This window comes from Bubalus bubalis, chromosome 9, assembly GCF_019923935.1.
Source record: "Bubalus bubalis isolate 160015118507 breed Murrah chromosome 9, NDDB_SH_1, whole genome shotgun sequence".
In the NCBI taxonomy this organism is placed as follows: Eukaryota; Metazoa; Chordata; class Mammalia; order Artiodactyla; family Bovidae; genus Bubalus; species Bubalus bubalis.
Genome location: NC_059165.1, coordinates 72957173 through 72967737, shown reverse-complemented (window position 1 = coordinate 72967737; position 10565 = coordinate 72957173). Strand labels below are relative to the sequence as shown.

Below are 10565 nucleotides of genomic sequence, written 5' to 3'. Positions count from 1 at the left end.
GTGAACTTCGGGCTGGGATCCAACTAGGACCTGGATGCCTCTCTGCTTCTTGGCTCTGACAATTCCTGCTCTATCCGGAGGCTCCATGTGATAGCAAGGGTGCTGCCAGCAGCCTGAGGGTTACAACCTCCCAGAATAAAACCCAGGGTGAAAAAGGCTTACTCTTCTGTCAACACTCGTAGTAAATCTGTCTTTCTGGGTCACATGCTCATCCCTGACCAATCAGGGTGGTAGGGGGGAATACAGGCATTCTGATTGGCCAGGCCTGAGTCACCTGATACCCCGAGTGCCGTCAGCTCTATTTGAAGCCTGTGGACTGAAAGAGAAGAGCTGGGATTGCTAAGGGAAAACTGGCTGCTGTTGCCACTGAAAACAATGAACGGGTGCCGGGCTGCTGGGTCATAGATGGCCACTATGCAACCACCGGTGGGTTGTGGCACTCTGTCCTCCCAGGAGATGGAAAGGGGAACCACAAGGGTCTTTTCTGCGTGGTGGGCACAGGGACTGGCTCACCAGCCACTCTAGGGATGGGGAGAGAGGGGGTCTGGCATCTGAGGCTGTCATTTTACCATTTGCAGGCTGGTTAAAAACACACTTTATTTTTTTTCCAGATTCCGAATCTGAGCCAACCAGCAAGTAATTTGCCCTTCTGTCCTCAGCATCCCTATTCTTCAAGCTGTTTTCCTGCCCTTCTCAAAAACCGACTCTCCAGCCATTCTGGAAAGCCTGCGGGCTGGCCACCCGCAACTTCGAGCTGGAATTCAGTATTGGAGGGTGAACTGGAGCCAGGGCCCACCTTCTAGTGGGTCGCTTATTGACACATGCTGAGCAGTACCCACCCAGTGTGAGCACTATAGCCTTCCATAGGATTTATGATGGAGTGGTGGGTTCTGTGGTGGGTGGTCCCCTGGAGTTGGGGTACAGATTGGTCTAGGTTCTAGACTGTAGGGGCTCGAGTAGGTTCAGCTGTGAGTGACGAACACCATCCCAAAGAGAAAAACAGGGTCAAAATTATAGAGATACATTTGTCTCTTAATCAAAAGCCTAGAGTCTGGAAGAGAGGTTTCTCAAAGTCGGCATCAGTCATTGTTTACATTCAGTCCTCTTCTTCCACTGACTTCCATTTCATGGTCCAAGATGGCTGCTTGGATCCCAGAAGGAGAAAGGGACAAAGAAGCGCAGGTCCTCCCTTTATGGACACTCTGCAGAACTGCACACCCTACGTGTGTTTACAGTGTTAGAGCCAGAATTTATTAATAGTCAGATGGGCAAGATGGTGGCAAGGGAGGTTGAGAAGAGAGTCATCATTCCAGGTAGCCATGAAAGTGTTAGTCACTCAGTTGTGTCCAGTTCTTTGCAAACTCATGGACTCTGTAGCCCACCAGGCTCCTTTGTTCATGGAATTCTCCAGGCAAGAATACTGGAGTGGGTTGCCATTCCCTTCTCCAGGGTATCTTCCCAACCCAGGGATTGAGCCCAGGTCTTCTGCATTGCAGGTAGATTCTTTACCATGTGAGCCACCAGGGAAGCCCAGCGTGTCAGGTAGCCATGGGCCCAGCTAAAGATCAGAGGGAGGGGACCATGGATATTGAAGGATAACTAATGGTCTGTAGCTTGGACTCCGTAAATGTCTTCATGCTTTCAGCAACCACCCTGGGAGAGGGAACTTGTATTTCTCACGTTATCCAGATGAGGAGGTCGAGGCAGAAAGAGATGGAGATTTACCCAGCATGCTTTGTGTTCTCTTTCTCTCCATCCTTTGTTAACTACCTTGCTTCTGCTCTGGACTGGAACATAGCTCTCAGTTTCTTTTGATTATTTTCAAGGAGAAGGGCCTTTTCTGACTGATCCATGTGTTTGCTCACCAGAAATCTGGGCCACTTTGGGTCTGCAGTACCTGTTCCCAGCAGAGGGAACAATGCGGTCCAAACCTGCACACTTGCCTCCAGATGAGGCTTGCAAGTCTTCCCCTAACTGTGCCCATTTGGTATTGATGCTAGTTTAGGCGCCAACAAACGTGGGCTCTGTCACCCTGGGCTCTTGAAAAATGTGTATCCCTTTCCGTTTGTAGAGCCCATCTGTAAACTAGGACTAAGTGACGTCCTTCAGCTCTCTCAAGGGTTTCTTGACGGGTATTGAGTGAAAAATAATGCGGGTAATGTGTTCTGAGAAACTCAGGGAACGCTACTGCCTGAGCCCTCGGTGCCACTAAATGATAATTGCCTTGGGCTCTGAGCAGGGGTTTCAGTCCCAGCAAGGTGAGCCCTTCACATTGACCATTCAGTCTGGGGGGGAGTGGGCGCGGTACTGTGGTCTGGAGTGATGCCTGCTCACTTAGGGGGCAGGAGGAACTGGGGGTAGGGCTGGGAGCCCCCTGAGAAGCTCAAGCACAGAGAGCAAGAATGTCCCCTTGCAGATGGGGTGTCCAGGGGCAACAAGGATTCAGGCACTGGTCTTAGGCTAGAGGTCACCTCCAGCCTGGTGAAGGGATGGGGGAATGACATATTCAGGCCAGAGTCTGGTCCTAGGCAGAGAGAGGAGAGAGGCAGGTTTGCAAATGGAAGATTCACCTACAGAGAACACAGGGAGCTCCAGGTGCCAGCATCTCCTACCTTGGCAACTGAGATGGTCCCAGCTTTGCTTTCCCTGAGTTGGGGTGCCTTTAGCTGCAGGTAACCATCCAACTTGAAATGGATAAGGCCCTTTCTTATCTCAGGTTGCAAGAGGTCTAGAGAAGGAGTGGCTCCAGGGAGAGGACTCAGAAGGCCAGTGACATCATAGGGAGCTCAGCTCTTTCCCTTCCTCTTCGTTGCCTTTGTTGGTATGTCAGCCCCAGCTGTAGTCTCTCACCTCTCAGGGTCACAATATGGCTGCTGAAGCTCCAGGATTCACCTCCAGATGCCATAAGGCTTGGAAATGAAAGAGAATATCTTTTCCTGTAGTGATTCTCTCACAGGATTAAAGAAATCTCCGACCTTCCTTTATGTGTCGTTGACTGTAACCGAACTACACTCTCATCCCCACTAAATAAATCAGAGCCTTGGGATATGGAATTGTCAACAGTCAACCTGAACGCAATCAGGTGAGAAGGAAGTGGACACTGGCAGATGACCAATGGTGTCTGCCTAACACACTTGCTATTTTCAGACTAGGAGAGGGTTGTTGAGAGGCCACAGCACCAGCTTCGGGGACTGGGCTTTGGTAGGAACTGACAGCGAGGTCTTGAAAAGAGTGTCTTAGTTGTCGATCCAGGAGGAGACCCTGTTCCCTGGCAGATGGTTCCCTGGCCCCCTCATGTTTCTGGTTCTCCCAGCAGCCTCAGAGGCAAGCCTGGGGCAGGAGGAGTTTTGAGACGCTGGTAGGGGAACTTCTACTCCCCTTCAGTGGGTTTGCGTTTTCTTTGGCAATTAATTACCTAGGATGGGTGATTCTAACTCAAATGGGAGCCCCCTCCTCCTCTCGTCTCCCTCTAGCTGGGACAGAACAGGTGGTGGAAGGAGCAGGGGGCTCCAGCCTGCGACACGTGGGACCATTCATCACTGGGTGTGTTTATACTCCGCCTGGGACTGAACTGGGCAGAACAGGTGATGCACTGAGAGGGGGTAGGAGGTGGGGAACTAACTCTTCTAACACTGTCTCCAGAAGGGAGCCTGGCCTCATGATGGGTGCTGTCATAAGGAAGAGGTGCTGGGGCTTGCCAGCGGATGGCTCAGAGTATAGAGTGCTCATGCACCAGGGGAAAGAGAATGAGGGAATAAAATGCAGCAGGCGTGTCAACTTATCCTTTATTTGGAAGATCTGAAGGTTAAGAATGATTAACCCAGCTTAAGAAGCTTGGTTATAGGTGTTTTGCTGGGGTAGGGGTGGGATATGGAAAACAACTCTGGTTTATAATATTAGCTTGTTGCTGTGGTGTAAATACTCTCACTGAGGCTGATTTCAAGCTACTAGTTTTTAAATAACCAGCTCAGGAATCTTGAATATTTAACGATTGGTTCCTAAGAGCCAGTAGGAGCCAGCCCTAGAATGCCCTGTGTATTAAGCTGTTCACGTACAGGATTGAATTTATTTATTCATTGTTCATAAGAAATCACATGGTACCCTCTCTGTGTCTGGAGCCATGTTCTAGAAACACCAGGCTGACCCAGCGCCTGCTTCTGAGAGCACACAGGCACAGGACAGGAGCAGCTCAGAGAGGGATGGAGTGCCTGTGACAGCGATGTAACAGGGTGTTGGAAGGCGGGGGACGTGGCCTCCAGGCCTCAGTAGGTCATCTCTCTGATGTCTGGACTGTGAGTCTAGGAAGGAGATCTGAACCCGCCTCTGCCCTGCCTGGGCATCTCCTCATGACCTTGGGCAGCTCCGTGCCTTTCTGCCTGGAGTGAACAGAGAGGAGAGAGAGTGCTTGGGCTTGACTGTTTCTGTCGTTCTGCGACTCTCTACTCTGTATCACATGTTCCACTTTTATCCCTTGCCTCTTCTCTCCCAGTCACCTGAGCCCTCCACCTGGGCAGACTCTTCATGGCCACTGCCAAGGCTCCAGGGTTTCCCTTGGGGGGAATAATAAGCCCTGCTCTGTCTTATTTCTGGTGGTCAGTGTGATGGAAGGGTTGAGGCATGGGCACTGGGACTCTCCAGGAGCCGTCATATGCTTCTCCTGGGGACTGTCAGCTCCTGGGCCAGCTGTTCCCCAGCAGCAAATTCTCCCAGATTCCAGGAGCATGCAGGGTTGGCTTTAATGATCAAGGGTGGCATTTTACTTGGGCATCAGGGCTCAGACTTATGCTGTCACCAAACTCTGGTACTTAATTAAGGCAACGTGGGGGTACTTTCTGAGCCTCAAGAGTTCTGCAGATAGCTTTAGACACAAGGTTTTAAAGATATCCTATGAGTCAGCTGATTTAACTACTTCCCAAGTTCCCACCTGGAGGAGCCCCCAGGGCCCCCCAGGAGCCAAGCCATCCTGCGGCCCTCAGGGGGCTTCTCTCTGCGGGGTGGGCAGAGTGGGGGGTGACACCTTTGCAGGCCGAGCTTCACAGCACTCACTGGGCTTTCTGTTATTTTCTCTTACACCTGAATCTTTAAATCATCCGTGTCTCTTGGCGAGCCGGGGCTGTGGCGGGAAGCTGTTAATAATAGATACAACTGACTGTCTGGTAAGGAACTGCTGAAGACAGTAATTAGCATTTTAATTTAGGCATTTTCTTCATACTCACCTCTGGAGACCCGGGTTCGAATCTGGAATTGGGGTCACCAGTGAGGCTTGCCTCTGTCCTCCCCCAAGCCCCCACGGGTGTTTGTCTTTGTCACGCGGGTCGCTGCAGCCCAGCGCTGAGTGTGGCCTGAGGGGGGCACTGTCTGTCCAGGCTGGGGAGCGGCTCAGCGGGCGGAGCACCAGTGTGAAGCGGGGAGAAGAAGGCAAGGGAGGGCAGGACGGGAGAGGGCAGGCCTGGCTCTGGCTGGGCTGGGCTGTGCAGAGGCCGGCAGGGAGGAGTTGGGCCGGGAATGGGGGGAGGACTGGGAGAAGAAGGAGCGCTGAACGTTTAGGGTGAGCAGAGAGCTGGCTTCAGGGAGCGGCTGAGTGGGGTGGAGGGCGCCTGAGGATCCCCAGCTATGGCTGCCCCAGCCCAGGGCTGTTGCTCTTTCCCTTTCACAAGCACGAATTTTCTTGATTTTTCTTCAAGCACCAGAAGCCTGTTCTGGCTAGAGTGTTAGGAATAAATGGCTTAATGGACTTGCCGTTTTTCTTCCTCTCGTTCACAAAACAAGATTGAAAAAGAACAACAATAACAAAGAAAGTTCTTTCTTCCTTCAGTGGCTAAGGGCTGGGGACAATGTGTTGAGGTCCAGAGAGACAGGAGCTCTGGCTGGGAGTGGTTAAGGGGCAGGAACAAACCTCAAAGCTCCTTTCCCAGATGCTCCCACCCCCACCCACCTGAGTGGGAGAGCAGGCAGGTGTAGGCGGCTCCTTCTGAGACAAATCCCATTTATCTAGCCCTGCCTCGCAGCCCCACTTCTGGCATTCAGGGTTGCCTGAAGATAGCCACATGCATTGAAAAATGACCTACATTTTTCCCTCCATGCAAAAGCATCTTTGATATATGAGGCAGCAGCTCCAGACTCCCAGGGCTTTGGGGCCAGCCAGAGACTCGAGGTCACATCAAGAAAGTGAGCATGTCTGGATGAGGAGGGTGATTTGAGGGGCACTGAAGGCCCATGGTGGGTGCAGCGAGGTACCTGGGGACAAAGGGGTTCTGAATGGTCCAAGCAGAGCTGACCAAATCCTGTGATGTTCTTAGGCCCAGTGTTTTAGGCTTGTGCCATAGGGGCCTGACAATAGCTAGAGATTTCCTATTTCCAATTCATTTCCTATTTCCTCTCTAATACCATCTCTAATCACTCAGGAATCTTTGGGTTGGAAATGATAGAAGATAAAACTCAAACTGGCTTAAACAAAAATGGGAAGGTATTTACTCCTCTAAGTGAAAAGTCAAGCTGTAGGTCAGGTTTCAGGTAATGCTTGATCCAGCTGAATTATATTCCCCCTAAAATCTGATTTCTTCCTGGATCTCGGCACTCTTCTCCACAGCTTCATCCTAAGCCTGGGTCCCCTCAGGATCACAAGTTGGCTGCCAGAAGTTTTGATTCCATGTTTCTTTGTTCTTTCCAGAGAGGAAAGGAAGCACTTTCTGGATTCTTTTCTGGGATTCAACATTGCTCAGTGGCCTGAATTAAGTCACATGACCATCCTTGACTCAATGACTGTGGGCATGGGACAGGCTGTCAGATTGTCTTGAACCAGTCCAGGTCCACCTCTAGAGCTGATAGTGGGGGTCAGTCTCACTTTAACCACAAACGAGTTTGTACCAAACAGGGTGGGATGAATCTCCCCTCAGGAAAGTGATCTTGAGGGCAGTGACCAATGTAAACCCACTTCATCCTGTTTGTAACCATCCCCTCTCTGGGATGTAATTGTATAGCTATACCCTCTGTCATGTGGTTTATTATTTTAATTATTGCTTTGCTGTTTATTTAACATAGATGCCTGAGATCTGGGGATGCTTTGTGACTTAGCATCCCACTCACCCCTTTGATGTTGGGCTTGGCCATGTGACCACTTTGGCCAGTGGAACTAGTTAGGGGATGAGATGTGAGCAGAGGCTTTAAATCTGTTTGTGTTGTTTAGATTGGCCTCTTGCCACCATGAAAAGAACATGCCCAGCCACTGGTCTCAGAATTTGAGGCATGTGGAGCAGAGCGGAACCCAACCTTTGGCCCAAGACAACCATTCAGCTGACCCTCAGACTATGGACAAGAAAAATTGTGGATTTAAGCCACTGAGATTTTAGGGTTGTTTGTTACACAGCATTATTGCAGCAATAGCTGACCAACGCCAATACAAAGAAGATGCTAGATTAATTAGAGCTTTGACATTCTGGATGTGCATATTGAGAGTGTCAATTTCAGAGAGGATATTGCTGTATTCCACCCCACCCCAAAGTCCCTTTTGCTCTCTGGAATTTAGAAGGATGTCTGACCATCCTGTCTGTAGGGATGTATCATGCCTTTTCTTGCCAGGGGGCCTGGGAAAAAAGAGGTTTCTTTTGAGGGGGGAAGATACCAGAATATGACCCAAGAGAACAATGAGACCCCGAAGTCCCGCCCACACCAGCCGAGCTCTGCTGCCTGTTCTCTGGTGATGGGTGAAGGCAGAACAGCAAACACAGAGCAGAAGAGCCAAGGAGATGTCCTGGGAGCATGTCCTCACAGCTAGCCTGGGGCAGCCACTGGTCTGGGCTGGTTTTGGCCCTAACATAGCTGCTTGGCTGTAAGTCTCCAGGTGCAGTTGGCACATTCCTAGCAAACAGCATGTAGATTAAAGTTTTATAGTTTAATCTCCATTGGAAATGCCCTTTAGAGCATCCAGTTGGAGGTAAGAAGAGAGGCAGTTTCACAGTGTAAGTATTGACTCTAGGGTACCTGATTTCCTAACAGTGGGCTCACCTATGCCGTAGCAGCCATCTTCACCCTGACAGGTTAGGAAGCACTGTCACATCCAGCTTTGGTGAGTCTGAGTGGAAGGAGGGGAGTCATTCCATAGGTCTGACAAGGAAAGCTGGGCTCAGAGAAGGTAAGAGCTTTGCCTTGGCAAGCAGTGATAGGTGCTGTCTTCCCCTAGGCTGTGCTACCACGGCACCTAGCAGCCCAGCAGGACATCAGCTGTGGGCAGGTTGTCCAGCATCCTCAGTGTCCTCCCCAGGCCCAGGGCTTTGAAAAAAGGGGTCGTTGCCTTTCCTTGAGCCTTGGGATTGACCAAGATGGTACAGATATCAGCAGCCCTTCCTGCAGCCCAGGGTGGCCAGACTGAAGGGTCTTCTCTGGCCCTGGAGATCAGGTCCAGGCCTTCATTGATGTTGGAAAATGAACCTGGACTCTGAACAAGAGTGCACATCCAAACTCTTCCACATGGGTGAGTGACTTATCCCTGCAATCCTCAATTACCCAGTTTGAAATAACAAGCGTACACACTGAGCAGGATGCCTGGCCCACAGTAACCATTCAACAGGGAGGAGTTACTTCATTTGTGTTCAGAATTGCCAAGAGGGTGTGGTTAAGAATTCTGGATTTGGATTTCCTGGGTTAAAATCCTAGAACTACCTTTTACTAGGGGGCAGTTCCCCAGAATGTCATGTAACCTCTCTGAGCCTTAGTTTTCTCATCTGTGAAATGAAGATCAGAATGACAAGGGCTGTGTGAGGATTCAGTCTGTTACTTCACGGGTCTGATGAGCCATAGCATGTTTCCATTGAAGTCCCGTGTTCAGCATGCCTACAGTGAGTGCTCCATGCATGTGTATCGTCATACGTCATTTACCACTTCTGCCATTGCCACCCTGTTGGCACAGAAGCCTGGGATGGCCTCGCCATGACCCCTGGCCTCCTTCTGCTCCTCACTTCCCTCTCACAACTCCTGGGTGAGTGCTCTGGCCCTAGATGAGAGCAGGCTGGGGACCAGTGAAACCGGCAGTAGAAGGATAGAAGAGTTGGTCACAAGATAGCTGAGGACAGTTAGGGGTGACCCAAAGTCCTTCCCTGCCCACAGCCAGGGCCCTGCAGCTGCTGGTCAATACTTCATCGACTCTGCAATCGCTTCATATCTCCATATCTCTAACTTTCAGGGGGAGTCTCTGCTGCACAGTGAGGCGTTCCCATGGCAACCTCCTGGTGACACAAAGCAGCTCTTCCTCCCAGAATGGGTAGCCTTCTTCCTCGTCTCCTGGAGAAGCCACAGCAGTGGTGCACCAGAGCTGTCAGCACCCTGGACAGAAGACTACAGTTTGGCTAGCAGCCCCCTCTCTTAACTCACCTAGTCCTCAGGCTGCCTCTGGAGGATGCAGCTGGAGGATTCAGACATACAGTCATCCCTCAATATCCGTGGGGATTGGTTCAAGAACCCCAGTGGATACCAAAATCTGCAGAGCTCAAGTTCCTTATATAAAAGGGCGCTGTGTAGTCCATCCTCTCTATGGATCCAACCCATCCATGGATCCAACCCATTGGATTGGTAATTGCTTGAATCCAAGGATGTGGAACCTGTGGATACAGAGAGCCTCCAATATCCAGAAATGCACCAAGTGTGGCTGGAGACACAGCAATGGAGAAGACGGCGTCCTGCCCTCAGGGACTAGAATTCTAGCTGTCACCTATTTAAGAAAAAGGAAAAAGAGCAAGACAATTTCAGCCAGTGTTAAGTGCTATGAAGGGAATGAAACAGGGCCATATGGCAGAGAGACTGAGGGGGGTGGCGGAAAAGGCCCTTCAGGAGATGCTGTCTGTGCTAAGCCCTGAATGCAGAGGGTAACCCAGCAACCACAAGACCCTGGGGGGAGTGTGTCCCGGCAGTGAGTGCAAAGGTCCTGAGGCAGGAGTGAGCTTGAGTGTTTGAACAGGTAGAGGCTGAAGGCACTGGAGTGTGGTGGGCAAGGTGGGTAGAGGGCTTTGTCAAGGATGGCTTTGTGAGCTGGGGTCAGGAGTTGGGATTTTATTTTAACTGTAATGGGCAACCATTTGGAGGGTTTTAATCTGGGTAGAGACAGGATCTGATGCAAGTTTATAAAGATACTTTGGATAGCCTTGGGCTCCTTACTTTCTAGAGTTCCCTGCCTAGGAAGCCCCACAGTTACTGAGCAAACCGTGAGTTTGGCTGCAGCTTCCTGGAGCTGGTCTTCCTCTTACCCCTGTAGGCTCAGACTGTCTTCCCAGATACCTGGGGGTCTTTTCCTTACCCAGTCTCACCCCTGTTGCCACCACCCTCCTCTCCATGCCTTTGATATTTCTGGTTGCTGATAGCAAAGCCCTCACCCCCAGGCCCAGTCAATCATATCCCACCCCACTCCCAAAGCCATTGAGATATATCCTTGATGAATGGGCAGCCTCAGATCCATGAATCCTTCAGCCAGCCCAGGTCTGAGCGCTCAATTTCTCATAACTCTGTGTTAAGGATGCAAAGTGACACCTGAGACAGCTGGATAAAGGATGAAATAAGGGGCCTGATAAGTGGGATGG

The 10565-nt window shown here is 50.8% G+C and overlaps 1 long non-coding RNA gene across 1 annotated transcript; it reads left to right on the top strand.

Annotated features, from left to right (window-relative positions):
- Window positions 1–289: 289 nt before the first annotated feature.
- Window positions 290–9706, top strand: LOC123335095. Its single transcript, XR_006553416.1, has 3 exons — window positions 290–426; window positions 612–844; window positions 9179–9706. It is a non-coding gene; the product is annotated as an uncharacterized LOC123335095 (long non-coding RNA).
- Window positions 9707–10565: the final 859 nt, after the last annotated feature.